Source organism: Rhinopithecus roxellana, chromosome 18, assembly GCF_007565055.1.
Source record: "Rhinopithecus roxellana isolate Shanxi Qingling chromosome 18, ASM756505v1, whole genome shotgun sequence".
Classification (NCBI taxonomy): domain Eukaryota; kingdom Metazoa; phylum Chordata; class Mammalia; order Primates; family Cercopithecidae; genus Rhinopithecus; species Rhinopithecus roxellana.
The window spans coordinates 22516558-22534795 of record NC_044566.1 but is presented as its reverse complement, the minus strand read 5'-3'; the positions used below and the strand labels follow the sequence as shown (position 1 = coordinate 22534795).

At 36.2% G+C, this 18238-nt stretch overlaps 1 long non-coding RNA gene across 1 annotated transcript; it reads left to right on the top strand.

Annotated features, from left to right (window-relative positions):
- The first annotated feature begins 40 nt into the window (after window positions 1–40).
- LOC104677771 lies at window positions 41–2389 on the top strand. The gene is made up of 2 exons (XR_750093.1): window positions 41–136; window positions 2110–2389. It is a non-coding gene; the product is annotated as an uncharacterized LOC104677771 (long non-coding RNA).
- Window positions 2390–18238: the final 15849 nt, after the last annotated feature.

Genomic DNA, 18238 nt, shown 5'->3' with positions numbered 1-18238 from the left:
TACTGTTGGTTTGTTGGTGACACTGTGGCTCCCTTTCTAGAAGTGAGATGGTGACACCTCAGTCCTTCTGGGAGAAAAAGGAGGGTGACCCACATCCCCCATCCCTCATCTTGAAGTCAGGTTCATAATTGATAAGGTAAGCTTTCTAATGACTCCACAAAGAACCAACCTCAATCTTTGGTAATTGATAAAATCAGCACTTAGTTTTCTGATATAATGGCAATAATTACATAAGAAAAAAAGTTGTGAAAGATTAAATGTGCATTCCTCTCAGAATCTTGAAGGATATTTGAATAATTTCAAAAGTGGAATCAGTAGTATCAGCTGAAGAAACTCGCTTAGCTAGAATGTTGGACACGTGGATCTAAGTCCCTGCCCTTCCACTAACCAGCTGAATGGTTTTGTGTAAACCTCCTACACGTTTGTGCTTGGTCACCTCATTTGTCAAAGTAAAGGCTGAAATGGGAAGATAATGAACCGTATCTTTTTGGTATCTTTTCCATTCATTACTCTAATTTTACAAAGAGGACTGTATTCCCCTGGTGAGGTTGAAGATGAATCAGGTTTGAGAGGCCCCTGGAAGTGGACAAATGGTTATCAGCAGACCTCTCAAAGTGTAACTAGTTCACTGAGCACCTACTACTTTCTTTCCAGGTCTCTGAAAGGCCAGCAGAATGCTATCTCTTTATCCTTGTCAGTGCCACACCCACTAGCAATGGGTAATGTGATCTCATTAGAGTCCATAGAGTCTGTGTTTTAGAATCTAATATCTCAACATTAAGAATATGTTAGAGAAAGGGATATGCTTTCACTTTTCCGCAGAGCAGTGCTTTTTAGAAAATTGATACCAGGCCAAAAATTAATTGTATTAAATCACAATTGATCAAAACACTAAATTTATCTGACACGGATTTCTTTTAGACATGTCTATTTTTTTTGCAATGGTTATACGAGATTTTTTATTTTTGCTATCATTTTATGTTAAAAAAAAAAAACTGTTTTCTAATGTATGTGATATGATTCCTGACTTAGATTGCGGTTGCTCTGAAGCAGACCGTGAGATGAGGATTTGGGTGAACACGGTTTATTAGGAAATATATCCAGGAAAAACATGTAGATGGATGGGGACCTGAAACAGAGATGGGAAAGGAAGTGAAGGAAAGGGAAGAAATCCAAGCAAGCTTGCATTATATAGTTAGACTCCATGGAAAACATGTGTGGCTCAATCCAGCAAAGTAGATCTGGAGATAAGGTCAGTCACTTCTTAGAATTGTCCCCATCAGAGACGAGGGTGCTGAAGTATTTACAACTGCACCATCAGTCATGATGGGGGTATGTACATTTCTAGGCATGTTTGTTTTTCCTGTGTGTTGTCAGAAGGGTTCTGGCAGATGGAGGTAGGCCTCCAACAAAGAGAGCAAGTGCTGCCTCAGAGAATAAAAATGAAAGACATGAGCAAAGAGATGTGAGAGTTACAGGCAGAATACTGACAATGTCCGCTGCAGGTCCGTTTGTAATTACATTCCACGAGCAACCATGAAGCTGATGAATATTATTTAATGAAGTCATTTTGTATAAAGAACAGGGCGGTAGGTCCTGCTCATCTGTTTTACAGATTAATGTCTGTATTGATGAGTGCATTGCAGGAAGCAGATGGTCCGCTACACTAGGTAGCTTTATATTATTTAAAAAATCTTTTAATTTTGAATTTTTGTGGGTACATAGTAGGTGTATATATTTATGGGGTATATGAGATGTTCTGATACAGGCGTGATCACTTCACAGAGAATGAGGTATCCATCCCCTCAAGCATTAATCCTTTGTGTTACAAACAATCCTGTTATACTCTTTTAGTTACACACTGGGTAATTTGAGAAGAGTTTCATCAAAGGGCTATTTAGTAAGGTGAAGGCAGAGGGTTAGGAAGCCATGGGGGATCAGTGCAGAACTGGTTGTGGGGTGAATGTCACGCTTACATTGGAAGGGGTAAGGAGAAGCAGCATAAAAATGCTGTGTGAAGAGAAGCAGGGTCTTCCTCAGTTGGCGGGAAGCCTGCCTGGGGAGTGGACACTGTGTCTCGTGTTCTGTCTTCCTTCCCTTTCCTGCCAGGCCTCTGATCAGCCAAATAACAAGCTAGAGGACTCAGGAGGCCCTTGCTTTGGTTCCTATTGGAACAATACAACAAAGAACAGGGCTGAGAAAAGGGCAAAGGAAATACAAAAGGACGCCTGGAAGATTTGCACAGGGCAAAGGATGACTTGCTGAGTTAATTTAAAGTGATATAAATTGCTAAGACAACACAGCAAAGCATTCCTATCATTTTTTTTTCCAGGAAGAAAATCTAAACATTTTCTTCAGGATCTTCAATAATAAAAATCTGTTTATCAAACATGAACTTCTTTTTCCACCCTTTACCAGACTGCCCTACTTACTTGTCTAGAGCAGTTACTAAGAGAGAAATAACCTGATCCTTAGTAGTTCTTTCTCATTACCTGGCAATGAGGTCTTTCCCAGTGCCTCAAGATTTGACCTTTGACTCCATTTCCTATTTATCTCATAATGCCTGAGTTTTTATGGCCTTCTTCTCAGCATAAAATATTTTCTTTGGTCACATACATTTCTTTCTTTTGTCTTAAGATGAAATAGGTTATTTCTTATAATTACATAGTCTATGTTTACTATAAATAATACCAATTTTTAAAAATGCTAGTAAAATTACCTTTAGTCCACCAAGCAGGGAATAATAACTCATAACATATTGCTGTGTATCCATCCAATATTTTTCAATTCACATACACAAATGTGTGCACACACAGCCTTTCTTGTAAAAATGGGAACATTTACAAAATGATTTGCATTATTTCCTTTGATAACTCACAGAAATTCTTCCATATTTAGGTAGGTAGATCTGCATAAAACTTTTATCACTACAACTTTTAAAAATTATAGGAATGTCAAGTAATTTATAATATTTGATGAATTCCATAATATTGAACATGTAGATGATTTCCAATTTTGGGACATTCTTTACAATGATAAATAATGTGACTATAAACTAATTGTATATATGTTTTTTACTTATCCTTGATTTTCTTCGGCTAATTTTCTAGATTTAAATGTCTTGCTGGGAAGTTTTGATTCACAGAATTTCTTACAACCCTTAAAATTCTTTTTTGAATGCCAGTTCTATGTGATATCTTCAATTTGGCCCAGGCTTTATTTGATCTGCTGGACTGTTAATTGTTATAACAACAGAAACATTTCCACTGTATATTTATTGGTCTTTTCAGGTTGAAATTAAGAGAAATCTCCTGAGGCCAGTGTAAGTAAAATGGGAGCTGTGTTTATGGTGCTACAGAGGTGTTTCATGAAATCCAAAGTCAGAGTTTCAGTTGGGTTCCAAGAACAGCCTAAGTTGGAGACTAGAGAGCTAAAAGTAACCAGTAGATATTTTCCATGCATATATTTGTTCTCTCCTTCTGTGTATAAGTTCAGTCAATGCCAGTCTTTCTGAGTGTTTCCTATTCCTCGTTTAAGTCATTCTTTGTTTCATTGAAAAATTCCCTAGTCCAGTTCCTCATTTCCTCAAGAAATGAACAAATTAATTGGACCAGTTTGGGCTTGAAGGTTCACTCCTGGTCTCTCCCTAACCATGGGTATAATTTTAGCTAAAATTAATAATAAATATAAGCAACAAAAGTTAAAAAAATACTACTATGCCAAAGGAAAATTTAACAACTCTTCTAAAGAAATTTTGGGTCATAAGGAATCAAATTTATGACGATCTGCAAAATACAATTAATGAAGAACTTACGGATACAGCTGAATCAGTGCTCACAGAAAAAATCTATCATAAATAAATCCATTGGTATAATAAACAAAAATAATCAAAATCTTTAATCACTCAATGCAAGAAATTACAACATTTAAAAAAGGACATTAGAAGGAAAAAATTAAGGTTAAAAGCAATAGAAATAGAAATCATGAAAACTGTAAAACTGTTACATAGTTTCAAGAGTGCAATGCAGAATTACAGAAAGCTTTTGCTTTAAAATCAGGAATAAGAAGTCCCTGTTATATATTACACACTATAAGTTAATTTGACATGGAGTCACGATTTAATGCAATTAGATAAACAAAAATAATTTTTTAGAAAAGATACTCTATTGTTGAAGGCAAAATTGCTATGTGAGACTCAACAATTGAGCCTAACTAATTCTCTGTCCCTATGTTAAACAATGCTGGGACAGAGCAATAATAACTTATCTGCATGCTCCAGAATTACTGGCTCCTGAAAGATAAGACCAGGAAAGACCTAAACAACTTATTATCAAGACTAACAGTTTGCTCCTCAAGACTCCCTTCAAGATCGTCTTACTGCTAAGTTTAGCAATCAAAGTAAACACTGCCCATTTCTAGCATTTCTCTGCCTTAAAGTTACCCAGCCCAGACCCTGGACCTTCATAAATGTATTTTCCTGTTTTTCCAATTTTGGGAGACTGCTAACAATTGTACTGCAGTATGTCTCATACACAGGTTAGCTCCATTAATAGAAGTCTTCTGGTGGTCATATGTGGTATAATGGGCAGGCTTAACAAAAGAGGAAAATGCTCACTTGTGTTCTCTGTTTGCCACGAGGTCACTTTGGTTTGCAGAAATTAAGAAACTGAAACTGTGAGAGATTAAATAATCTATCAAAGTCATTGCCCGCAAGCAGGGTAGGAGGATTTAAAAAGGTCTGACACACACCTGAAATTCTTCTTGTTCCATTACTATATCCTGCCTGCAGTCGGCCATCTCTATTTCTGCATTTTGCTGGGAGAATCCCACCTTGAGTCCTTTTAGCCTGCACTTTTCCTTCAAATTATCTCAATGGCAGAACATGAGAAAAGCCCTTGAATTGCTCTTTTTATTACTTCAGTTGCTGTAGAAATTCTGTGTCCTACCTCTCATCTTACCAGAATGATCATCAAAGGATCTGAATGATTGAATTTGAGAAATAAAAGCAATGATGATTTCTCATGTATTATTTTGTCTATTTATATGTGCCTGCTTGAACCTGAACAAGATTGAAGACAATTTAATGCATGTTTGCGAAGGCTGTAGAGCACATCCAGTGGTTTTACATGCATTGTCTTATTTGAATTTGATTTGATTCTAGTCTGAACTTATTTTCAACATGTTACCATCCACACTTATAATAAACCTTATTACTTTCTTGTGTTTTATTTTCCACTTTTGGATCATATAAATTTTATATTGTCACTGCATTGGTCAAAGTTTAGCCCTGCAATTTGACTTACAACTATGTATATATGAAAACAAAACGTATTTGTTTGCTTTACATTTTTTTAGATAATTGGTGTTCTGCTGAAAAATGCCACATGTGATTATGTGCTATGGGTGAATTGCTTGATGGATGACCATATCAATACATTCTTTCAATCCATTTTATAAATTCCAGGACTTTTACTGGTTTATAGTGACTAGCCCACTTTGAAAGCACAATGAAATTGCTTTGCCTACATGAGCTAGTATTAAAAACTGTAGGTTAAAATGGAGATTTAAATGAAGCAAAGTGAAAACACTGATTAAGAGCAGAGATAACCCTTTTCAGTTTTTTATTTCCAATAGCAAGTTAAAAACTGTTAGATCTTGCAGTCTTTCTTCTCTCCTTTCTGTCTCTTTTGACCCGAGATACATTTCAATTACATAAATCCTATTTCCTGTTGCTAATCACCTACTCCAGTCAGTATTCTTTAAATAGTCATTAAGGCTGGGATGAGATCTCTGTCAGTTCTGAAACTAAGAAAATTTGGAGCAGCCCATTAACAGAACAGGAAATTCCCTAATATCCTCAGGATATGTATAGAAACCCATCATGATTAAATACAAGAGGAACAACATCTCCTGGGGATATTTATTAAATAAACTCGTCTAAATAAGTCTGACAAATACATTATCTTTCCAAAAAAGTCTTATTACCAAGATCCATTTATTTAATTAAGCAACCCTCAAATACCCTATTTTTTTCTTTTGAAATTCCTCTATAATAATGAATTTACTAATAACGAGCTTCCTAAAATGGGCACCAAGACAATCAACTCATTTGTGCTTCTTTTATGTTTCCTATGTTAGACAAAGGCGTTCAGAGGAAAAACAAGCCGTTATTCTACCCTCTGAGATTGAATAGAATAACTTTTCCTAAAGAATTTTTCAAAGAAAATGAAAAACATTGTTTACTTCAGTGTTATTTGTAGCAGTAGCAAGAAAATGAATAAAGGAAATAAATGACAAACTGTGAATTATATTTTAATAAGACAAAATTTTAAGTTTTTCTTTTAATGTAGCAAGAACAATAGCATACCATTTTTCCAGATAATCAAACAATAATTATCTCATAAAAGGGAGAGAGCAAGCATTAAAATATGTATTCATAAAATGAACACTTGCTATTACACCACTGACTCTGTATTGAAATTCAGCAAAATGAAGGCACATTCAAGGAGCATTGCTTATCAAAATACTTAAAATACCTTCTGAAGTCAAGTTTTTTTCAATTTAACTTCTCATTAGTTTCTTCTTTTCTATACAAACCGCCCCCCCCGCCCGGCCCATCCAAGCTGACCTAAATACATAATTTTCTTCTTATCCAGAAAGAAGAAAGAAACATTCTTCTTTCTTCCTTCTGCATAATTTGACCATGGCTTCTCCCTGTGTTTAGAATATTCTCCCCATTTCCCTTTGGCCTGTTAATCACAAGTGGCAGTTATAGAAAATGAGAGAAGCGAAGATTTTGAAATTTGGAAGAAGTGGATCTGAATCTAAGTTGTCTATCTTACTGATTGAGCAGCAGTAGGGAGAAAGCTTTGAACTTCAGTTTTGTCGTTTGTAAACTGGCAATGTATCATCTTGTGGGATTAATCTGAAGGTTAAATAATACAACTAACGTTTTTTTGAAAAGTTCTGTGACATGGAAAGTTCTGCATAAATCCAACCCCCTCTGTAGGATTTTCCTAGCAGTTTCTGCCACAGAGATCTCTCCAAACATCCTGCACCAAGTCTGCAACTCATTTGGTTCTTTTCAAATACTTTGTGGAGGTAATTAATGTTTAAAGTTCACTGAAAATCAGTTACTGAACACTTGCTAAGATTCATACTGGGTGTTAGATGCTGGTGAAGACAGAAAAAAATAGCCACAAGAATCTCATGTTCTATGTTGAATGAAGGTCCAGTAATTTGGGCTTTGCAGAGCTGAAAAAGACAACTATTACCAACTATTTATCTCCCGAAATCGAAGCAGTGATGACGGCTAGCTCGGAGCAGGTAGTTTTAATAGGAGATAAGATTGTGACCCTGAGGTTCTCTCCTGTTGTGTATTTTTGACAGTCAGTAACGGAGATCAGATTATAGAGGTTGGGTTCCTCCTGAAGCTTTTAGGTTCTAAAGGGAGTCAGAATTCAATTGAGAGAGGAGGGAAATTGGAACAGCAAAGTGGCTAGTAAGTAGAACTCTTCAGGCTTAAAACTTCTAGAAATTTGGTAAGAGATACTAACACAAGATGTTTATTATCAGCAAAGAAACCAGAAGCCTGACCTAGAAAAGCCTGTGATGATTTCAGCTCTAAATTAACCCTCAAAGACCCAAACCTACTTAGTAGAAAACAGACTGCAAAAGGTTTGCCCATAAGAAAAGCATACACCCCTTTCTTTCCTACTTTTGATAGGATCACAGAGAATAAGGACAAAAAAGAAGTTCCTGAAAATAAAATTAGGAGTACAGGAATTAGGGGCTGCCAGATGGGCTTATCCAGCCCAGAACCACACGTCTGTCAGGGCAGCAGTCTTCCCAGCAAAATTTGATTGTTGCTATGTGCCAGAGATGATCTTGTTCCTAACATTATCTGCTATTGAGTTTGTGAGCATGTGTGTGTAAATAACGATGGGGGACATATAACTTTCTTTTTCATTCATAGTTTCCTAATCAGGAAAAACAACATATGAAATTTATGGAGAGGACTATCTCTCAGAGATCCTGGACTTTGATCTGGGTGCAGTACCTGTCTGGGACTGTTTTCTTTTTTTTTCTTTTTCCTTTGGACAAGAGGTGAATGTACTTTTCTTATGACAAGAAAGGTGCACACCAGATATTTAGGTGGTCAAAAGGTCAGGATGTGGCAAAAACTGCTTCTTGTTCCCTGATATACATTTTACTGATTCATTTATTTGTTTTTATTAATATCATATTTCTTGCAATGAAAATTTGATTTTTATATTTCCCAGACTCCTTTGCAGCTAGAAGTGACGTGTGCATTCAGGGTTGTGCTCTGTAAAAGAGAGAACATATTCATCTCACTTCTCTTGGTTTTTATCTTCCTGTTGGACAGAATATGGACACAGTGGTGGTAAACCATCTTAGAACATGTAGATGAGGGAAAAACTCTTAATTCTTAATTTGATGAAGCCAAATAAAGAACCTGGGTTCTTGACAATCTTGGCGCTATGATACCACCACTGGACTACTTATTGCTGGACTGAGGAGACAGAGAGAGAGAGAGAGAAAGAGAGAGAGAGAGGAAAGAAAGAGAGAGAGAGAGGAGAGAAAGAGAGAGAGGGATCTTTTAGCACCCTTGCTTATATATATGCTTTGGCATATAAAATCATGGGTTGGGCTCGTTCACTTAGGGCGGTGGTTCTTAATGGGAAATAACACTGTCCCTGTCCAGAGGACGTTCAGAAAAATCTAGAGACATTTTTTGCTGTCACAACTGGAGACTGAGTGCTACTGTCATCAAGTGGGTGGAGGCCAGAGATGCTGCTTAACATCCTAGGATGCACAGGAGAGCTCCCCACATCAAATAATTACTCCAAACAAAATATTAGTAGTGTCAAGGTTGAGTAAACCTGACTTAGGTTAAGCATTGATAAGAGTCCAAAGATTGAAATAAATTATCCATTTGCCTAGAGCATATAGCAGTGGCAGAAAAGGACACTGGAAAATTAGATAGGTCCAAGTTGTTAAGGTTCTTTTAGGCCATGTGAAGAAGTTTAGAGTCTATACAAAGGGTATTTAGAAATTGTTGAGGGATTGAAACAGGATAATATGATAATATTTGCTTTTTAATGAAATAAATTTGGGTGTAGTGAGCAAAATGAACTGGAATGAGCCAGTCTGTAGGTTATTTTAGAAACACAAGTTGAGAGCTAGCGTCCCTGATTATGGTTTTACAGTAGAAAAGGAAAAAGAAGTAAATCAATTTGGAAGACTTTAAGAGGTAGAAGCAATATATTTGATTACTTTTGACACATTGGTGAGGAAGAGGGGGTGTTCAGGACTTAACGACATTTGTGGCTCCGACTGGAGATATGGAGGTGGCGCTCACTGAGAATAGGAACAGTTCTCTGCCTTGCATATATTCTCAGGCATAAAGAAGACATGAGTTATGAGGCAAGAGATTCAACAAATATTGAAATAATCTCCAGAGATTCCTATAGATATTTGGAATTGAAAAGGAAAGCATTATTATTCACATTTACTGGAATAAGCTAGTAGAAATCATCTCTCAACAACAACAACAACAACAACAACAACAAAGCCAGGATATGGGGTCCTGGCAAACCTTTTTACTGAATATGATAATATTCTATTATACCAAATACATTCTGTCATGTTGAGGGATGGTCTCAGACTGGAGATGTTTGTATCTAACATAGAACTAAGAAGTACAGTAAGAATACTACAGTGTTCAAGGCTGTTTGCATCTTAGCAACCGTACCTTTGTAACTAACATGGAACTAAGAAGTACAGTATGAGTACTGCAGTGTTCAAGGCTGTTTGCAGAGTTGCTGTGGTTAAATACATCTTAGCAACCGTAGGCAACTTTCTTAAGGTCTCCAAGTACCTTCATATCAGTGCCAGAACCAAAGTTAAATTTTAGAGTTATTTTAAATACTTAAAACAAAATTTGTTATTATATAATAATTTATTTTATATATGTTAAATATGTATATATATGGAACAGTTAAGAAATTCAACATGTCAGTCCTAGTTCCAGGATACATATTAAGAATCCGTAAATACTAAATGCATCAGGTACACGTTTAATAAAGCTCTCCTTAAGAATGGAAATTTATCCTTAAAGCATATAAGCTTTCTGGCCTTAATAGGGTCTCTCAGAATAAGTAGTCATTAGTTCTTAAGACTATTAATTCATTATTCTCAAAATTCTGAAAAAAAAAAACTAGATAAGAGAGGATAAAAAAACTCACTAAAGAGTTATTTTATTAACTTCAAAATTTAAAGCCATTTACAAATTATTGAAATGATTTTGGAACTAAATCTAAGAGAAATTACTCCCTAAGAATTATGATTTTGAAGTCTAAGTAATTTTTCTTTGGCTGATATTTAGAATTAAATTTTCATGGATGTAGTGCCTTTAACAAAATGAAAAGCATAAGACCTACACCTAGGAGTATTTTATGAACATTTAATATGCACTATTGAGTTGACTTAAATACATTCTTACTACAAATTTATTCTTTAATATAGCATTCAAAATGTTTTATACAAAAGCACATAGTAAGTCAAAGAAGTTATTTTGGTAGAAGTGAAAATACAAACACTTATTTGCTCCCTCTGCTGGAGAGATGGGTGTTAATTGAAAGAGACATAATTTTAAGCTCTAGAAAGCAGTGTGTATGTTTTATTTCTTTAACTCAAGAAATGGCTTAGTAAGCAAATGTAATGGCATCTAGAAAGGCAGAAATAAGGCACGTTTTAAATTTACTTGGTACTATTCTATTTCAGAAGACTAAAATAAAATGATGTGCTTTTGGAAAATGTTAAATTGGGAATGAAGATTTAAATGTTTGTTTCTAAAGCTTACTTTAGTGTTTATTGCATGGTTTCTCTTCCTAGAGCTACCTGTCTATTTATAAAGATGGAATAAGTGTTTTCTGTTTTTTTTTTATTTATTTAACAGATGATGTGGGCTCTTGAGTACTGTATTTTTATACCATCGATACTCAAGCAATAAAACAACAGCTCTTGCATGATTTTTAGTACCTAGAAGTTTATTTATTTTAATTTTTTTCTTCTAATTTCTCAAGTAATCTTTCTGGCACAGTTACAGTGAAAGTGTACTAAGTAGCAAGGCTAACCATATACCAGCCTGCAGATATAATAACAACAGTATTGAATCTTTATTTTGCCCTAACTAAACAAAACTCTGTTAAATTCTTTACTTGCAGTATCTTACTTAGTCATCTCTCAAATGTATGTGGTTGGTATTAAAAATAGACCATTTTTAGAAGATGAAGAACACTGAGGCCTAATAAATAAGAAACTTGTCTTAGTTCAAATACCTAGTAAGTGGCCAAGCCACAGTTTTCAACTTGGTTAGCTGCAGCCTGAAGCCTCAGCATTGAACCATTGTAAGAATGTTTAAATGATGTCTGTAATCAAATGTCACATGCAAATTGCATGACTGTTTTTAAACAAACAGAAACTTATATGTATTACTACAAAGCTTCCGTTTCCTCTTGCCAGGCCTCATATTAATGTAAGTCGCCCATTAAATGTAAGCTTGTACAAGACTCATTGTTCTTTCAGACCGCTGCTGTGAGGACAGCATGAACTTTTTTTTTATGGGGAAATGCATGACACAGTGGACTTTCTGCTTAAGAAGTCTGCCTTTAGATACTGATTCTCTGGGTGAAAAGGTCAAAATTTCTCAGGTTTTCTTACTATAAAAGAAGATGTGCCTTTTGTAGGGAAGTCATAATAATAAATTAGAGAAAAATCTGCATGTTGTGCTATGCCTTACAACATAGAATAACATGCTCAATAAATACTCAGTAAAAACCTATCAGCCCAAAAGCCGACTTGATGTGTAGCTATGCTCTTGTGCATCACATATGGTAATGGAATAGAAAATTACCTGGAAAAAAATATTTGACACTGTTAGAAGATACAATTCAATGCCCTTAAGCTGAAGAATTTTGAATTAGAGCGTTAACACCTTATTTAATGGTTTGAATACAGACTTCTTACCAATTTAAAGGAAATGTAACAATGCATCTGCTGCATTTTGATGATATAGTCAAACTGTAATACAAGGCCATTGAATCTATTGCTCCTTGAATGAGTTGGTATTTTCTAATTATTTTGCAAATGATTACTGATTAATTGGTTTGACCAATTATGTATCTGATTATGAATGACTCATAGGCCTGCAGTATTGAGGAAAAAATGATATGGGAATTTTGATTGGGGCCATGAAACTCATAGTTTAAGATATAGGAACTATGATAGTTAAATTGGTTAATTATTTAATCATAAACCATTTGAGGACTATATGTATAAATCGATTCAGTTAGCTGGGTAACAAAAACTGCCCACTGAATTGCTTCACATATACACATTCTTAAAGAATAAAACAATTCCTCCACCAGAAAATGGTAATTCTATTTTAATACCAAAAGATCTCCAACATAGTTTGACCACATTGTACAGAAAAATCTTTTCAGGAGAAATTGCACCAGTGATATTAAAGATCCTTCAAATGGCTCAAAGGGCATCAGATGCATCTGCCACATCACCTCAGGAAACTACAGCTAGAAACGAGGAGAAAAATAGTTCCTTCCACATTTCACAGAGAAGGCTGTATTAATTGACACAAGAGGCATGCCCAGGGCCACTGAGAAAAATATGTGTGTGAGTATTTCAAAATTCCATAATAGAGGCTGCTGTCAGAGGTAAAGCAATTCCGTATTTCTTCTAATGTGATTTTATTTTTATTTCGCAGGTAGCATGGTCTGAGAAAATACAGGTTTATTTGTGTGGGTAACATGGCACATGAGAAAATTGAGACCCAAGGACGTTGTGACATTTTCCTAGAATATTACCACTTTTCACTGGGAAAAATCAACTGTAAATATTATTTTAGACAAGAAAACCCTTAATGTAGTAATTATCCTAATGGAAAAAGGTCTGAAATCAGAGTGTCAGATAAAGTCCGTTAGGCTATGTTTGTGAAGAAGGAGCAAAATGGGGCTAATTAAATAAAATCTGTTGTATCTACATAGTGGAATTCTATGCAGTTGTTAAAAAGAATGTTGCAGGTGTATTAAAAATCACTAAAGAGAAATCACTATAGCTGAATCTTCTGCAAGGCTGCAATCAAGGTGTTATCTGAGACTGGATTCTCATCTAGAAGTTCAACTAGGGAAGTGCCTGCTTCCAAGCTTCCTCAGCTCATGAAAAATTCATACGGAATTACAAAATATGTTTGAGTAATGTATAGGAAGGAAAGACAAGGAAAACAAATAAATAAAAATAAGAGATCTTTAACAAAACAAACAAATAAAATGGCTGACAAACCCTAATATATCGATAACTTTCTAACTGTAAATAATCTAAATATACCCATTAAAAGGGAGAGTTTGAGAGAGTGAATAAAAAATATCAAACTATGCATCCATCCCTCAGTATCTTTGGATTTGTTCCAGGGTGCCTCTGGATACCAAAATCTGACGATTGTGCATGTAACGTATGCACATACTGCTGTATGATTTAAATAAACTCTATATTTTTATACCTGATATAATGCAAACGCTATGTGATTAGTTGTTATACTGTATTATTTTTTAATTGCTATTATTTCTTATTGCCGTACTGTTGCTGGTACTTTTATTTTTTGAGGATTCTTCAACAGTTGGTTAAATCTGCTGATGCAGAACCTGTGAATCCAGAGGACCAGCTGTATTCTGGCTATAAGAAATTCACTCCAAATATAATGATATGGGTAGACTGAAAGTAAAATGATGAAAAATATATACACCATGCAAATATTAATCAAGAGAAAGCAGGAGTGGCTGTATTAATATCAGATAAATTGGACTTCAGAACAAAGTAAATTACCAGAGACAGAAAGCAATATGACATAATGACAAAGGATTAATCCACCAGGAAGAGATAGCAATGATAAATGTATGTGCACTAAACAACCTTCATATCCTAAATCCTCTTGTTTGAGAGGAATAATTTTGTATAACTAAAGATATCAGCTGTTTAGAATACCATAATGATCTTAGTTCTCTTTATTTACACTATCAATTTAATGTTGTCCTTGGTCTTTCAAAAATTTCAAGGTTTACACTTTTCCAATAGAAAACAATTTTACCAGTCCTTCTCTGTTATAGGGTCACTAGTGAGGCAGATGGACACTTTCAGTGGTAAAGTTAAGTTTAAATTATTAGCACGTGTAAGGGATGCAACATAGTGCATTTTGAGAAGCTAGATATGAGATAGAGAATATGCATAAGATTCTTTCCTAACACCATTGCTCAGTGTATACGTTAGCTACATTCCAATACTACATAACAACTACTCTAGTACTTGATGACTTAAAGCAGTAATCAGTTATTCTAAAAGACCCGTGGGTTAGTAGACTTGGCTGATCTAGGCGGGCTTGAGTTAGCAGCCCTTCCTCAGGCTAACCAGCTTGGTTACCTTTGTTTCTATCTGAAGGCGCATAGTTGCCTGGGGTGGCTTTACCTGTGTGTCTTTTAATCTCCTTGGACAAAGTGGCTACTAGCAGTGTGGCCTATCGTATGGAAGTAGCAGAGGCACAACAGATAAGATGTGAAGTATTTCAAAATGTAGTCTTATGTCATACTGTTCCTTCTGCCTTCATGCCATTAGCCAAAGTTGGTTGCATGGCTAAGCCCAAATTAGAAGGATAGAAGAATATAACATTAAACTTTAATGGAACTGTAAACTCCCTTAGCAAAGGGCATAGATGTAGTTGGGGGCAATGGTAAAATTTAATAAGCCTGTTACTACCTACGCTATCAATCCCAAATCTCTCTCTCTCTCTCTCTCTCTCACACACACACACACACACACACACACACACACACACACACACTGCTAATACCTTTCACTGAGTTTGAATACATTTCTGGCTGCTTTGCATTTAACAATATATGTTACTCCACAGGACCTTGAAATACAATTTATTTGTAAGTCAAAGCCACAGACAATAATAGCATTTGATATGATTTGACTGTGTCCCCATCCAAATCTCAACTTGAATTATATCTCCCAGAATTCTTGCATGTCATGGGAGGGACCCAGGTGGATGTAATTGAATGAAGGGGGTTAGTCTTTCCCATGCTATTCTCATGATAGTGGTTAAGTCTCATGAGATCTGATGGGTTATCAGGGGTTTCTGCTTTTGCTTCTTCCTCATTTTTCTCTTGCCACCACCACATAAGAAATGCTTTTCACCTCCCGCCACGATTAGGAGGCCTCTCCAGCCATGTGGCACTGTAAGTCCAATTAAACCTCTTTTTCTTCCCAGTTTTGGGTATGTCTTTATCAGCATCACGAAAACTGACTAATACAGCAGTGCACTTCCATTCTATTTTGGTCTGCCACATAGTTCAGAAAGACATGCATAAAGGGGAAATGGTGGGCAGTGGTAGGGGCCATGCCATTGGTGGTAAGAACAATTTTATACTATATGTTTGAAATTTCTCTTGTCCACCTGGTGAGTGCTCATGGTCTTTCCCCTTTTTTCTTCCTAAGTCTGTCATAAAATCATGGCCTGATTAGGCTAGAAGAATCTAGACACTTTAAAAGTGATCCAGTCTAAAAATATTCAAACTGTGCTTCTCATAACTACTGGGTTATAAAATGGGAGGGTAGATATTTGAGGATCTTTCTCCCTATTTAATAAGAAGAGATCTATTTTAGCCTCTTTGTCTATTGACCTCACATGTAATGTTTCATAACATAAAATGATTGGATTATTCTCGATCTTATTAAAACCACCATCTTGTGAAACAGATGAGGACACTAAGGCTAAGATATGAGGTGACTTATGTCTTCAAGGTACTATGGTTTAAAACATTTAAAAAACAGGTCAGACTTGGCTTCCCTAACTTCAGTACTGTATTAGTTTCTTATGGAGCATAACAAATCACAACAGATTTAATGGTTTAAAGCAACACACATTCACTATCTAGAAATGGTCTAGTTGAATCTTCTGCAAGGCTGCAATCAAGGTGTCATCTGAGATTGGATTCTCACCTGGAAGCTCAACTGGGGAAGCACCTGCATCCAAGCACACTCAGATTATGAAAGAATTCATTTTCTCATTCCAGGGAGAACTCATGGTGGTGGGAGTCATGTCAGTTTGCTTCTTCAAAGCCAGCAACAGGAAGAGAGGGACCTAGCAAGACGGGCACTGCAATCTTATGTAACCATGTACATTTCATGGCCTTTCCCACATTCCATTGGTTAGAAGCAGGTCACAGTTTCTGCCCACACTCAGGAGAGAGAATGACACAAAAGCATGAAGACGAGAAGGGATATTCATGGAGCTCATCTGAAAATCTGTCCACCATAATATTGTTTCAGCTGTCAAAGTATTACTAAGTGAAAAGCACATTCACTGTAGGTAAGTAGGTGCAAAATTTATTATATTCTTCCCTTCAATTCCTTTCCCTTGGCTAGATTTAGAGACTCATTTAAAACAAATAGAAAATGGCAGAAGTGATGGTGTGTGACTTCTGAGACAGAAGACATTGTGACCTTCTCTTTATGCTCTTTCTTGGATTTCTTACCCTGTGGGGAACCAGCTGCCATGTCATGAGGGCATTAAAGTAGTTCTATGAAGCAGTCTATGTGGCAGGAAACAGAGGGTTCCTGTCAAAAGCCAGCAAAGGATTTCTGCCAACAAAACCCTATGTGAGTGTTGGCCTTCTGCTAATTGCCACAGGAGTCATCCATTTTGGAAGAGGATTCCTGAGCCCCAGTCAAGCCTTTGGATGAATACAGACCTAGCCAGTGTCACCTCATGAGAACCTGAGCCAAAACCAGTCAGCTAAGCCACCCCCAAATTTCTAACCCATGCAAACTGTTAAGAGCATAAATTTTATCAATGCAAGCAACCAAGTTTTGGCATTGTTACTCAGCAATAGATAACTGATATGGACACAAAATGCTTTACTACCTGGTTTCACATCCATCAAGGAACCTCCTGTATTAGGCTATGCTCACACTACTAATAAAGACATACCCAAGACTGGATAATTCATAAAACAAAGAGGTTTAATTGCCTCACAGTTCCACATAACTGGGAAGGCCTCACAATCATGGCAGAAGATAAAGGAAGTGCAAAGAGACATCTTCCATGGAGACAGGCAAGAGAGAGCTCGTACAGGGGAACTCCCATTTATGAAACCATCAGGTCTCATGAGACTTACTACCACAAGAACAATTAGGGAAAGACTTGCCCCATGATTTGATTACCTCCCAGTGGGTCCCTCCTATGACACGTGGGAATTATGGGAGCTACAACTCAAGATGAGATTTGAGTGGGGTCACAACCAAACCATATCATCTCCTAACTGTAGGCTACAGAGGACTGTTTCTGATAGACTGTATTTTATATTTTCAGAAATACTCCCAAAATGTTCTATTTTATTTTTCCACCTAAATTGACACCAACCCAAAATAGAAACATCCACTTGTGTTACCACTTAAGAGTTCTTTGTAGAATAAACAATATTTCCATACTGTGTCCCAAAGCTTTGTTGGAGGGGAACTTTGCCCTGGAAAAAGCTGTGCTTTAGTGAACATTCAAATCTCAGAGCAGACTTTTCTACCTGCTCTTCTAAGAAGTGTGTGCTACAGAGAGATCAGCACATTATCTGCAGAGAAATGCTCCAAAGATAAGCAAGAAAGATGAGAACACTTGTTCTTGGATGGTTCCAGGTGAGTGAAGCCTCTGCCGATGCAAATTAATTTGCTCAATGGCTTTACTGGAGAGAAAACAGTCAAAAGATAAAATCTTTAGAAGAAACTGTAACCCTAACAAACTTTGAAGAAGAGAGGTGCTACTGACAAGAGCCTGTGGATTGTCCCTCCCTCCAGCTGTGAGCACAGGAGCAAAGCAACAAAAAGTTCATCAAATTGGATTGGTTTTCTTAATAAGACTGAAATAATATGGTCTAAGTGAAAAAAAAAATCAACTCTGTTTGTTAGGACTTAGTTAAGAAGGCAATTCTTTGTGATTATCAAAATAACTGGCTTTACAATGGGTGTTAGGTCAGGGTAGCAATTTTTCTTGCTTTCTTTACTATTTTTATCTTCTTATTTTCCTGTTTATCGTCAATGCATTACCCTATTTTGGTTAAGAGCTGATTAAGCAATGATAGAATATAATCAC